Source organism: Theropithecus gelada, chromosome 12, assembly GCF_003255815.1.
Source record: "Theropithecus gelada isolate Dixy chromosome 12, Tgel_1.0, whole genome shotgun sequence".
Lineage (NCBI taxonomy): Eukaryota > Metazoa > Chordata > Mammalia > Primates > Cercopithecidae > Theropithecus > Theropithecus gelada.
In genome coordinates, this window is record NC_037680.1 from 8,526,760 (window position 1) to 8,540,426 (window position 13,667).

The 13,667-nt window shown below is 37.4% G+C and overlaps 1 protein-coding gene across 12 annotated transcripts in view; it reads right to left on the reverse strand.

Moving 5' to 3' along the window:
* The window catches only part of DPP10 (dipeptidyl peptidase like 10), a 1,402,014-nt gene that overhangs the window by 246,135 nt on the left and 1,142,212 nt on the right, over positions 1–13,667 (reverse strand). The gene's annotated exons all lie outside the window — the stretch shown is intronic.

Consider the following 13,667-nt stretch of genomic DNA (forward strand, 5'->3'; position numbering starts at 1 on the left):
TAGAGTGCAGTGGCGGGATCTCGGCTCACCACATTCTCCGTCCCCGGGTTCATGCCATTCTCCTGCCTCAGTCTCCCCAGTAGTTGGGACTACAGGCGCCCGCCACCACGACCAGCTAATTTTTTGTATTTTTAGTACAGACGGGGTTTCACCTTGTTAGTCATGATGGTTTCGATCTCCGACCTCGTGATTGGCCCACCTCAGCCTCCCCAAGTGCTGGGATTATAGGCGTGAGCCACCGTGCCTGGCCTATGTGTGCTGTTTTTGATAAATATTTGACTTGCCTGTTTTACAACTATTAGATTCCGGGCTCTAAACAAATGGACATGAGTTCTTCTTGGCCTAGCTATGCCTCCTGGCAATGCAGGAAAGGGTAAGGCATTAACTACAGCTCTGCTCTTTGTTCTGGGCTCTGCATCTAACATGTAGTTAAAATTGCTTACCTCCTAGGTTTTCCCCTAAAAACAAGAGTTAGAGTCAACACTGTAATAAATAAAATTAAAACTACTAGATATAAAAGAATTCTATATACAAAGCATATAATAAAGTAGGATGTGTTTTTACTAAAAAGGTTATAAAAAAGCATGGAAATGTGGTTTTTGTTAAAGAAAAAGTAATTTTGTCTCATTTAGAGGTTTATAAGAATTGTTTTAAATTAAAGAAAAATGATGGATAAAACTAAACGGATATAGAAAATTGGGAAGGAAAAGAAATATTTGTCCTAAAGTAAAATATTAGAAAAAAACTAAAGGTTAAACTGAGTTACATAAGGTTTATGGCAGATTAATCTTATAAAAGGAATTTTGTTTGTGATCAAGTTGGCTAAAATTTAAAGGGATTATTTCATTTTTTTCTATAAATTAAACATTAATATCAAAAGCACACTGATACAGGGCCAGCATCAGGGCCCTTGTGCTGGAGTAATGGTTTTCTTGGAGCATTGATCTGCTCCTTAATAGAAAATAATTAAAATTTATAAAAGCGTCTACAGAAATCTTAATTCATGGTCAAACTGTTTGAGGTTGGATTAATTTGTTCATAAGATTTTATTAAAATAAGCTTTAGCATTAATAATATGCTATTGAAAGGTAAAATTTGTTTTCTCTTTTGGACAAAGTTTTCAGTTAATAGTAAGAGATAGTAAAAGATTTTTTTTTTTTTAAACCTGTTGAGTAAACTGCAAAAAAAGAGAAGAGAAAGGTAGATTCAGTTGTCTTCATGGTATCTTTATTATGTCCTATTGTTTAAGAAACTGAGTCTCCTCTCAAAGCATAAATGTTTTTGCTTTCTAAAATATTGGCCTAATTTTTGATATCAGATGTTTAAAATCTTAGATTTCACAAACTTTCCAAAATCTAATTTCAAATTCTGTCTTTTTGACCTCATTAACTTTTTAGATATTAGGTCCCCTGAAGTACAAGAAAGACATATTCAGCTTATTTGGTACATTAAAATCATATAGAAAGCATTGTGAAATATAACATAATGTTTAACTTTATTTGGGTTATATTTGTATAAATGTGTTATTAGTATGTGTTCCAAAATAGTATGGGATTTCTATAATTCTGATATGTCTCAGTATGTGTTATCAGTAATAATTATAATTATTATGATAAACTTTTGTATGCCACAGAGGTAACCAAATTTCCTTGTCAATTGTGTCTTTCACCATGGCTGTGCTAAGACTTTTGTCATCCACAGTTGTTTGGCTTTCATTCTCCTCAAAAAGTGGTTTATAATCAGCTAGAGTAGAAAACTTGCTTCTTTAGGGGAATTCATAGAAAGGACCTGGATAGGCATGCTTGAAAGCAGGTTTCTGATAATTTTGGAGATTGTGCCATTGCACTAGAGAAAAAACTTCCAGAACTTTCATTGGAGAGTTAAAGTATTCATGAGGATTGTTGGCCAACATCAGGAAGAACAGGAGTTAATTGCATGCCTCTGGAACATTAGATACTGAAATAATTTTTTATGACTTTTTGTTTGAAACATTGCTAATTCTTTATGTTTTGCTTCTCAGAGTCAAGAAAACTTTTCTCTTTTGAGCTATTTATAGCTTTTTAACAATTGAGTAAAGTATACTATAAACAAAATTTGAAGCCTATTTCTTTCTGTCTGATTTCTCCAGAATTTGGAAACTATTTGTAAGTATTCTTAATTCATGGCAATATAGTTATATGTGTAAGTTGAGTAAGAATCTGTTTCATTTTTAACAGGACACAAATAGACACACTGGTTATTTTATCGTGGCTTCAGCTGGAAGGGCATATCTTCAGATATGACCAGAATGCTTTGAGGAATTAAGATTGATTTTATAGAGCCAATAACAGACCTGTGGAAAAACTGATCACTTGTCTACATGGTTACTTTGTAGGGTTCCTGACCTATGGTAAGTAAAGAATGCCACTTTCTGACAGGTCTAAGAATCTCAAGTTTTGGGGACTTCAAGAAGAGAGGAATTTACCCACTTCATAATAGGTATCCGCAAGCACAGGTAAGTTATTGGCTGGGCTTGAAAGGTTTTTAAAAGTTCAAACTGAGATTCCTTACAAAAAAAGTTCCAGCAAAACCAATGTTTAAAAGCCTATGTGAACAATAATTCCTGTTGCACTTTAGGCAATTAATCAAGCCAAGAATAATAAGACTAAAACTTGTGTTGTAAAGAAATTGGTCCTACTATGATTTGCTTTGGTAAAAAAATGGGGGAATAGAGAGAGAAAAATTGTATTTCAGAAGAGACAGTAGTATGCTATTATTAGATTCTAGCCTTGTCCATTAGTTTTGAGTTTTCATTTTTTCTATACATTTTGGTCTGAATCCTGAATTTTTTATTTGCTCCCAGTCTCCAAATGAACATTTTTCATTTTCATTTTTTTTTTCTTCCGTTTTTCTGACTTGGAATTACTAGAAATTAAAACTGTGCTTTTCTTAAAGCCCTGCAAACTGAAGCTAGACAACGTAAACATTAGTAAAAATAAATAACAGCTACTTATACATGAACAACCTTCACGCCTCCCTGCTGATGTGTGGACTTCTCAGAAAGTTCACTCGCACTCCTGGTCCAAATTACAATCCAGAAGAATCTGTCAGGTTACCATTGCAATCTGAGGATAACTTAGAGACTCTAGAAAAGTTAGTCCATAGATGGGCTGCTCCAGACATTAACCTTTGTTTTCCTTCTGTTTCCATAGAAATGCCTTATTAGAGAGCTGACTGCCTGCATCACATGTAAAGGCAAAGCTCATCTGCAATGCCACCTCTTGGAATGAGACACAGTTGTTTAACTGAACTGATATACTTTCATGACTAAGAGACTAACTAAAGAAGATTTAAACAGTATGTTTAAATTTATTCTTTTCCATGTATACCAATTTGTCTTTCTACTTTTTTGTCTATATCTAATAATCTTTAACACAAATTCTACCAAAGTAATCAGCTTGACTTTTAATGTATAAAAATTGTTTTAAGTTTCAAAGTAGGTACCAAAAGAAATAAAAATATTTTATCCCAAAATATATTTATTTCACGTATTATAAAATGCCTGTTGCAGTGCCAGCAAACAGAAGTGGCCTTGCAAAGGTATCTTTTGTCAGGAAAAATTTTGCATCTGTAGAGAATTTCCATTAACATACCCACGACTTTTCTTTCTTTTCTTCTCTTTTCTTTTTTTTTTTTTTTAGACCGAGTGTCGCTCTGTCACCAGGCTGGAGTTCAGTGGTGCAATCTCGACTGACTGCAAACTCCACCTCCTGGGTTTAAGCAATTCCCCTGCCTCAGCCTCCCAAGTAGCTGGGACTACAGGCACACACCACCACACCCAGCTAATTTTTGTAATTGTTTTTTTAGTAGAGATGGGGTTTCACCATGTTGGCCAGGATGGTCTCAAATCTCTTGACCTCGCGATCTACCCGCCTTGGCCTCCCAAAGTGCTGGGATTACAGGTGTGAACCACTGCGCCCAGCCTACTCAGGCCTTTTCTGTGCGTTTCCTAGACCTAGGAGAGATTGAGAGGTTGACACCTTTAAAAGTCTGAAAGGAAACATTTACCATCTATTTTCTCTGAGGGAAGCTTCATCTACCTAACAAGACCACCCTTGCCAGTCAAGCCTCTTTCTTTCTCTCTCTTATAATCTGCCTTGAAACTAAAACTTGTTTTGGGGCATGCTCTGAGTCCACATTCTTTGTATTATCTAAGATGATATTAATATAAAAGCTTCTGTATCTTAATGTTAGCTTGGGTCTTTATTCTGAAGGCTCTCATGTATACACATGAAATAAATCTGTACATATTTTCTTTCTATTAATCAATCTGCCTCATGTCAGTGATTTCTCAGTGCCCCTTTAGGAGGACAACCCCCTTTAGTAGGTAGTGGGAGAAGATCAGGGGAGCTGCGTTATTCAGGGTGCTCACCTTGCCTGTCAGGAATGAAAAGGAAGGCAGGTTCACTTTAATCTCAGACTGCAATACTCTGCTGCTCCTGTGGTTAACCAACGTATGTCAGAATGAGAGAGAAACAAAAAGCAGGGAGATTAAAAGAGTTAATGTGCTTCAGAGTATTCGAGGGTTAGAGAATGAAAAGAACAATGTAGGGCCTTATACTTTACACTACCTGTTTTGCTGAAAAAATGTGTATCTGAAAGTATAGATACCGACATGCATGACTGTCTATTAAATGAGTTATTTGACAGAAACTATCCATTGTAATACTGGAAAATATCTACACAATTATGAATACCAGTCTTAGGATATTACTTATACTTTAAATTTTAGTGTCAATGCAAGTTAAAGTTTTGTTTAACCATTTGTTTCTGAGCTTCAATATTCCATGACTTCTTGCACAATTACCTTTATAATTAAGTTTTTAAAACACGGAATGCCAACCGGTTAGATTTCAGTTGATCTCATTTTGCTCGCTTTGATGTGTCATTTCAGTCTTTTGATTCTGAGCATTGATTCTAGAATTCACCATAACTGCTTGCTCTTCCAGATTTAAATTGTTCATAAGTTATATTTGTAAAAAATCCTCTCTACTTCAGTTGAAGTTTTTGACAGAAAGTAGGAAGGCACTTGAGCAGAGTTCTGTGAGTGATCTCATGTTCTTTCCCTCCAAGTTGACCTAAAATTTTAATCAGCATTTAGACTGTGATTGTCCACCTGGGGAAACATTAACTTAACTCTTTTAAAGCCATTACTTCTCTTCTTTATTCCCCAAATATTTCAGACAACATTAAAGCATGTATTGATAAAATAAAAATGCATTCTCTATTAATATTTGCATTTTGGTGAATTAATTAATACAATAATCTGTCAACCAAGAAGCTGGGTTTGGTTTGACATTTCATGGTTTTAGGGACTTCAAGCAGGAGCTTTGTAGTTACTGATTGCTTTATCTTAAGTGTACAAACACTGTTCACTTAGATAATTCATCATAGATTTTTGCTAGCTATGTAGTAGGCATAAAATGAACATTGGTCAAGTGAATGAATGCCTGTGTCATTTTTGATAGTTTTAAAATTTTATATTCAACTGATAAGGCTCTTTTCCAATTTTTCACTTTACAAATAATAATGTATTTTATTCAATAATCAGATTCATACATTTTTCCAGTACAATCCAGTCTGAGACATTATTACAGTCTAGGCATACCTGAATATATTTTTGTAATGTTATTCACCCTAACTATAATTATATAGAAGACTATTGTCCAAACTTGAGCATGGAAATTCCTGTCTTTAGTTCATGGAGTTTATTCTTTAATTCATTCATTTGTTCAACAAATATATATGGAGTTCCTGAAATTCAGTCCCCATCCCAAACAAAAAGAATTGTATTTGGGAGAAAAAGCTCAATTACAAATCAAATTCTGCTACTAAAAGCATTTGCCTTTGCATCTTTTCATGTGGGGCTGACATTTAAAAACACCCTTTGTTTCCTGTGTGTGCAACAGATGATTCCATGTGGCATGCCCCAAGTATGTAGCTATTTGGGACTCTTGCTGTATTTGAGCTTCACCTGCTTTGAAAGATCATTGTCTGTTTCTTAGGAGGGTTCCACGGGTATCATCTTCATGATGGTAGGGTAAGCCAACTGCATCATACATGGAAGCCATTACAAAGCCTCTGTATTACAAATTTTATTATATGAATATTGGTTAATTTTGGAATAAGTGTGATGTGGTACTGAGAAGAATGTATATTCTGTTGATTTGGGGTGGAGAGTTCTGTAGATGTCTACTAGGTCTGCTTGGTGCAGTTGGGTTCAATTCCTGGATATCCTTGTTAACTTTCTGTCTCATTGATCTGTCTAATGTTGACCGTGGGGTGTTAAAGTCTCCCATTATTATTGTATGGGAGTCTAAGTCTCTTTGTAAGTCTCTAAGGATGTGCTTTATGAATCTGGGCGCTCCTGTATTAGGTGCATATATATTTAGGATAGTTAGCTCTTCCTGTTGAATTGATCCCTTTACCATTATGAAATGGCCTTCTTTGTCTCTTTTGATCTTTGATGGGTTAAAGTCTGTTTTATCAGAGACTAGGATTGCAACTCCTGCCTTTTTTTGTTTTCCATTTGCTTGGTAGATCTTCCTCCATCCCTTTATTTTGAGCCTATGTATGTCTCTGCACGTGAGATGGGCCTCCTGAATACAGCAAACTGATGGGTCTTGACTCTTTATCCAACTTGCCAGTCTGTGTCTTTTAATTGGACCATTTAACCCATTTACATTTAAGGTTAATATTGTTATGTATGAACTTGATCCTGTCATTATGATGTTAGCTGGTTACTTTGCTCGTTAGTTGATGCAGTTTCTTCCTAGCATTGATGGACTTTATATTTTGGCATAGTTTTGCAGTGGCTGGTACCAGTTGTACCTTTCCACGTTTACTGCTTCCTTCAGGAGCTCTGTTAGGGCAGGCCTGGTGGTGACCAAATCTCTAAGCATTTGCTTGTCTGTAAAGGATTTTATTTTTTCGTTCACTTATGCAACTTAGTTTGGCTGGATATGAAATTCTGGGTTGAAAATTCTTTTCTTTAAGACTGTTGAATATTGGCCCCCACTCTCTTCTGGTTTCTAGAGTTTCTATCAAGAGATCTGCTGTTAGTCTGATGGGCTTCCCTTTGTGGGTAACCTGACCTTTCTCTCTGGCCACCCTTAACGTTTTTTCCTTCATTTCAACTTTGGTGAATCTGACAATTATGTGTCTTGGAGTTGCTCTTCTCAAGGAATATCTTTGTGGCATTATCTGTATTTCCTGAATTTGAATGTTGGCCTGCCTTGCTAGGTTGGTGAAGTTCTCCTGGATAATATCCTGCAGAGTGTTTTCCAACTTGGTTCCATTCTCCTTGTCACTTTCAGGTACACCAATCAGACATAGACATGGTCTTTTCACATAGTCCCATATTTCTTGGATTCTTTGTTCATTTCTTTTTACTCTTTTTTCTCCAAATTTCTCTTCTCACTTCATTTCATTCATTTGGTCTTCAATCACAGATATCCTTTCTTCCAGTTGATTGAGTTGGTTACTGAAGCTCGTGCATTTGTCATGTAGTTCTCATGTCATGTTTTCACCTCTATCAGGTTATTTAAGGACTTCTCTACATTGGTTATTCTAGTTAGCCATTTGTCAAATCTTTTTTCAAGATTTTTAGCTTCTTGGTGATGGGTTCGAACTTGCTCCTTTAGCCCGGAGAAGTTCGATCATCTGAAGCCTTCTTCTCTAAACTCGTCAAAGTGATTCTCCATCCAGCTTTGCTCTGTTGCTGGCGAGGAGGGGGAGAGGCACTCTGATTTTTAGAGTTTTCGGCTTTTCTGCACTGCTTTTTCCCCATCATTGTGGTTTTGTCTACCTTTGATCTTTGATGATGATGATGTACAGATGGGGTTTTGGTGTGGATGTCCTTTCTGTTTGTTAGTTTTCCTACTAACAGTCAGGACTCTCATCTCCAGGTCTGTTAGAGTTTGCTTGAGGTCCATTCCAGACCCTGTTTGTCTTGCTATGAGCCGCGGAGGCTGCAGAAGAGTGAATATTGCTGAACAGCAAGTGTTGCTGCCTGATTGTTCCTCTGGAAGCTTCATCTCAGAGGGGTACCCGGCCACGTGAGGTGTGAGGTGTCAGTCTGCCCCTAGTGGGGGTTGTCTCCCAGTTAGGCTACTCGGGGGTCAGAGACCCACTTGAGCAGGCAGTCTGTCCGTTCTCAGATCTCAATCTCCTTGCTGGGAGAATCACTACTCTCTTCAAAGCTGTCAGACAGGGACATTTACATTGGCAGAGATTTCTGCTGCCTTTTTTTTTGCTACTCCCTGTCCCCAGAGGTGGAATCTACAGAGGCAGGCAGGCCTCCTTGAGATGCAGTGGGCTCCACCCAGTTTGATCTTCCTGGCAGCTTTGTTTACCTACTCAAGCTTCAGCAATGGTGGGTGCCCCTCCCCCAGCCTCATTGCCACCTTCCAGTTAGATCTCAGATTGCTGTGCTAGCAATGAGGGAGGCTCCGTGGGAGGGGGACCCTCTAGGCCAGGCATGGGATATAATCTCCTGGTGTGTCATTTGCTAAGACCCTTGGTAAAGCACAGTATTAGAGTGGGAGTGACCCAATATTCCAGGTGTTGTGTGTCATGGTTTCCCTTGGCTAGGAATGAGAATTCCCTTCCCCCTTGCGCTTCCCGGGTGTGGTGATACCTTGCCCTGTTTCAGCTCTCGCTCAGTGGGCTGCACCCACAGTCCTGCAACCACTGTCCGACACGCCCCAGTGAGACAAACCTGGTACCTCACTTGGAAATGCAGAAATCACCCATCTTCTGTGTTGCTCACGCTGGGAGCTGGAGGCTGGAGTTGTTCCTATTCAGCCATCTTGGAACATAGTTGGAAGTAAAGCACTCCTCAGCAAATGTAAAAGAACAGAAATTATAACAAACTGTCTCTCAGACCACAGTGCAATCAAACTAGAACTCAGGATTAAGAAATTCAGTCAAACCTGCTCAACTACATGGAAACTGAACAACCTGCTCCGGAATGACTACTGAGTACATAATGAAATGAAGGCAGAAATAAAGATGTTCTTTGAAACCAATGAGAACAAAGATATAACATACCAGAATCTCTGGGACACATTTAAAGCAGTGTGTAGACGGAAATTTATAGCACTAAATGCCCAAAAGAGAAAGCAGGAAAAGATCTGAAATTGACACCCTAACATCACAATTAAAGGAACTAGAGAAGCAAGAGCAAACACATTCATACACTAGCAGAAGGCAAGAAATAACTAAGATCAAAGCAGAACTGAAGGAGATAGAGACACAAAAAACCCTCCAAAAAATCAATGAATCCAAGAGTCGGTTTCTTGAAAAGATCAACGAAATTGATAGAACACTAGCAAAACTAATGAAGAAGAAAAGAGAGAAGAATCAAATCGATTCAATTAAAAATGATAAAGGGGATATCACCACCAACCCCACAGAAATATGAACTACCATCAGAGAATATTATAAACACCTCTACGCAAATAAACTAGAAAACCTAGAAGAAATGGATAAATTCCTGGACACATACACACTCCCAAGACTAAACCACGAAGAAGTTGAATCCCTCAATAAACCAGTAACAGGCTCTGAAATTGAGGCAATAATTAATAGCTTACCAACCAAAAAAAGTCCAGGACCAGACAGATTCACAGCCTAATTCTACCAGAGGTACAAGGAGGAGCTGGTACCACTCCTTCTGAAACTATTCCAATCAACAGAAAAAGAGGGAATCCTCCCTAACTCATTTTATGAGGCCAACATCATCCTGATACCAAAGCCTGGCAAAGACACACACACAAAAAAGAGAATTTTAGACCAATATCCCTGATGAACATCGATGCAGAAATTCTCAATAGAATACTGGCAAACCAAATCCACTGGCAAAGCTTATCCACTATGATCAAGTGGGCTTCATCCCTGGGATGCAAGACTGGTTTAATATATGCAAAATAATAAACGTAATCCAGCATATAAACAGAACCGAAGACCAAAACCACATGATTATCTCAATAGATGCAGAAAAGTCCTTTGACAAAATTCAACAGCCCTCAAGCTAAAAACTCAATAAATGCGGTATTGATGGAACATATCTCAAAATAATAAGAGCTATTTATGACAAACTCACAGTCAATATCATACTGAATGGGCAAAAACTGGAAGCATTCCCCTTAAAAACTGGCACAAGACAGGGATGCCCTCTCTCACCACTCCTGTTTAACATAGTGTTGGAAGTTCTGGCCAGGGCAATCAAGCAAGAGAAAGAAATAAAGGGTATTCAATTAGGAAAAGAGGAAGTCAAATTGTCCCTGTTTGCACATGACATGACTGTATATTTAGAAAACCCCATTGTCTCAGCCCAAAATCTCCTTAAGCTGTTAAGCAACTTCTACAAGTCTCAGGATACAAAATCAATGTGCACAAATCACAATAATTCTTATACACCAATAACAGACAAACAGAGTGCCAAATCATGAGAGAACTCCCATTCACAATTGCTTCAAAGAGAATAAAATACCTAGGAATCCAACTTACAAGGGATGTGAAGGACCTCTTCAAGGAGAACTACAAACCACTGCTCAGTGAAATAAAACAGGATACAAACAAATGGAAGAACATTCCATGCTCATGGATAGGAAGAATCAATATCGTGAAAATAGCCATGCTGCCCAAGGTAATTTATAGATTCATGCCATCCCCATTAAGTTACCAATGACTTTCTTCACAGAATTGGAAAAAACTACTTTAAAGTTCATATGGAACCAAAAAAGAGCCCGCATTGCCAAAACAATCCTAAGCCAAAAGTACAAAGCTGGAGGCATCACGCTACCTGACTTCAAAGTATACTACAAGGCTACAGTAACCAAAACAGCATGGTACTGGTACCAAAACAGAGATATAGATCAATGGAACAGAACAGAATCCTCAGAAATAACACCACACATCTACAACCATCTGATCTTTGACAAACCTGACAAAAACAAGAAATGGGGAAAGGATTTCCTATTTAATAAACGGTGCTGGGAAAACTGCCTAGCCATAAGTAGAAAGCTGAACCTGGATCCCTTCCTTACACCTTATACAAAAATTAATTCAAGATGGATTAGAGACTAAAATGTTAGACCTAAAACCATAAAAACCCTAGGCAAAAACCTAGGCAATACCATTCAGGACATAGGCATGAGCAAGGACTTCATGTCTAAAACACCAAAAGCAATGGCAACAAAAGCCAGAATTGACAAATGGGATCTAATTGAATTAAAGAGCTTCTGCACAGCAAAAGAAACTACCATCAGAGTGAACAGGCAGCCTACAGAGTGGGGGAAAATTGTTGCAATCTACTCATCTGACAAAGGGCTAATATCCAGAACCTACAAAGAACTCAAACAAATTTACAAGATAAAAACAACAACCCCATCAAAAAGTAGACAAAGGATATAAACAGACACTTCTCAAAAGAAGACATTTATGCAGCCAACAGACACATGAAAAAATGCTCAGCATCACTCTCCATCAGAGAAATGCAAATAAAAACCATAATGAGATACCATCTCACACCAGTTAGAATGGCAATCATTCAAAAGTCAGGAAACAACAGGTGCTGGAGAGGATGTGGAGAAGTAGGAACACTTTTACACTGTTGTTGGGACTGTAAACTAGTTCTACCATTGTGGAAGACAGTGTGGCGATTCCTCAGAGATCTAGAACTAGAAATACCATTTGACCCAGCCATCCCATTACTGGGTATATACCCAAAAGATGTTTATTGCGGCACTATTCACAATAGCAAAGACTTGGAACCAACTCAAATGTCCATTAATGATAGACTGGATTAAGAAAATGTGGCACATATACACCATGGAATACTATGCAGCCATAAAAAAAGATGAGTTCTTGTCTTTTGTAGGGAAATGGACGCAGCTGGAAACCATCATCTTCAGCAAACTATCATAAGAGCAGAAAACCAAACACATGTTCTCAATCAATGAGGACACTTGGACACAGGAAGGGGAACATCACACACCACGGCCTATTGTAGGGCAGGGTGAGTGGGGAGGGATAACATTAGGAGATATACGTAATGTAAATGACAAGTTAACGGGTGTAACACACCAACATGGCACATGTATACATATGTAACAAACCTGCACATTGCACACATGTACCCTAGAACATAAAGTATAATTAAAAAAATGAATATTGGTTAATGAATAGACAGAATGATTTTTGAAACTGAGAGAAACACTAAAAGGAAAGATATGCTACATGAATAAATGAAAAATGTGCTTTTCCAATTCATTAATGAAAAGATTAACTTTTAAATACATGGCATATGAGGAACTGGATCACCAAACATAAAAGTCTTAAAAAGCCTATAAATATTTCTTACACACACATACCACAATAAATACCCAATGGGTCAGAGATACAAATAAGCAGAAATTATTCAAGTATTAAGGAAAACAGTTTATTTTCTTTATATACCTACCTGGAGATGATATATTCCTTTTCTAAAAGCTTTATGGAAAAGGTCAATAGATTTTTTACATAAGTTTTTAAAAAGTATAATAGTTTACATGCCAAAATGCCTAAGCAAAATATTACCAACTACAATAAATATTTATAATTTGGATCTTAGAGTGATAATTGTAGTAATTGTTACTTGGAACTTACAGTAACTGTAACTTATATCTCAGATACTGTAAACTCTATCACTGAGAAAAACTTAATATACCTAATACTTAAAGCTTCACAGAATGGAGAAGAATAAAACTAGCAAGCTGAAAGAAAAATTATCACAGTATGTGATCAAACAGTTTATAGAAAAACATTAAAATGTCTTCAAATATGTCACAAGTGGCAGGATTTCATTCTTTTTTATAGCTGAATAATTTTCCATTGTATATATATAGACTACATTTTATTTAGCTATTCATCCATCAGTAGACACTAATCTTGTTTCTATATCTTGGCTATTATTAACAATGCTGCAATAAATATAAGATTGCAAAGAACGTGAGGGTGCATGAAGTATATCTTCAACATACCAATTTTATTTTGACAACATCGATAAACTGGAGGATATTATGTTAAATGAGATAAGCCTGACACACAAAAAAAAACTGTATAATCTCACTTATATGTGGAATCTTAAAAGGTCAAATTCCTAGAAGCAGAGAGTAGAATGGTGTTTACCAGAGGCTAAGGAGTAGAAAAAAGGACAATGTTCACTTTGGGAGTCCAAGGCGGGAGGATCATGAAGTCAGGAGATCGAGACCATCCTGGCTAACATGGTGAAACCCCGTTTCCACTAAAAATACAAAAAAGTATCTAGACGTGGTGGCAGGCACCTGTAGTCCCAGCTACTCAGGAGGCTGAGGCAGGAGAATGGCATGAGTCCGAGAGTCGGAGCTTGCAGTGAGCAGAGATCATGCCACTGAACTCCAGCCTGGAAAACAGAGCAAGACTCTGTCTCAGAAAAAAAAAAAAAAAAAAGAAAGAAAAAAAGAAAAAGAAAAGAAAAAAGGACAATGTTGGTCAAAGGTTACAAACTTTCAGTTATAAAATAAACAAGTCCTGGAGGTCTAATGTGCGGCATGGGTGTGCTAGTAAGTGTGTGAATTTGATTGTGGTAATCACTGCACGTTACA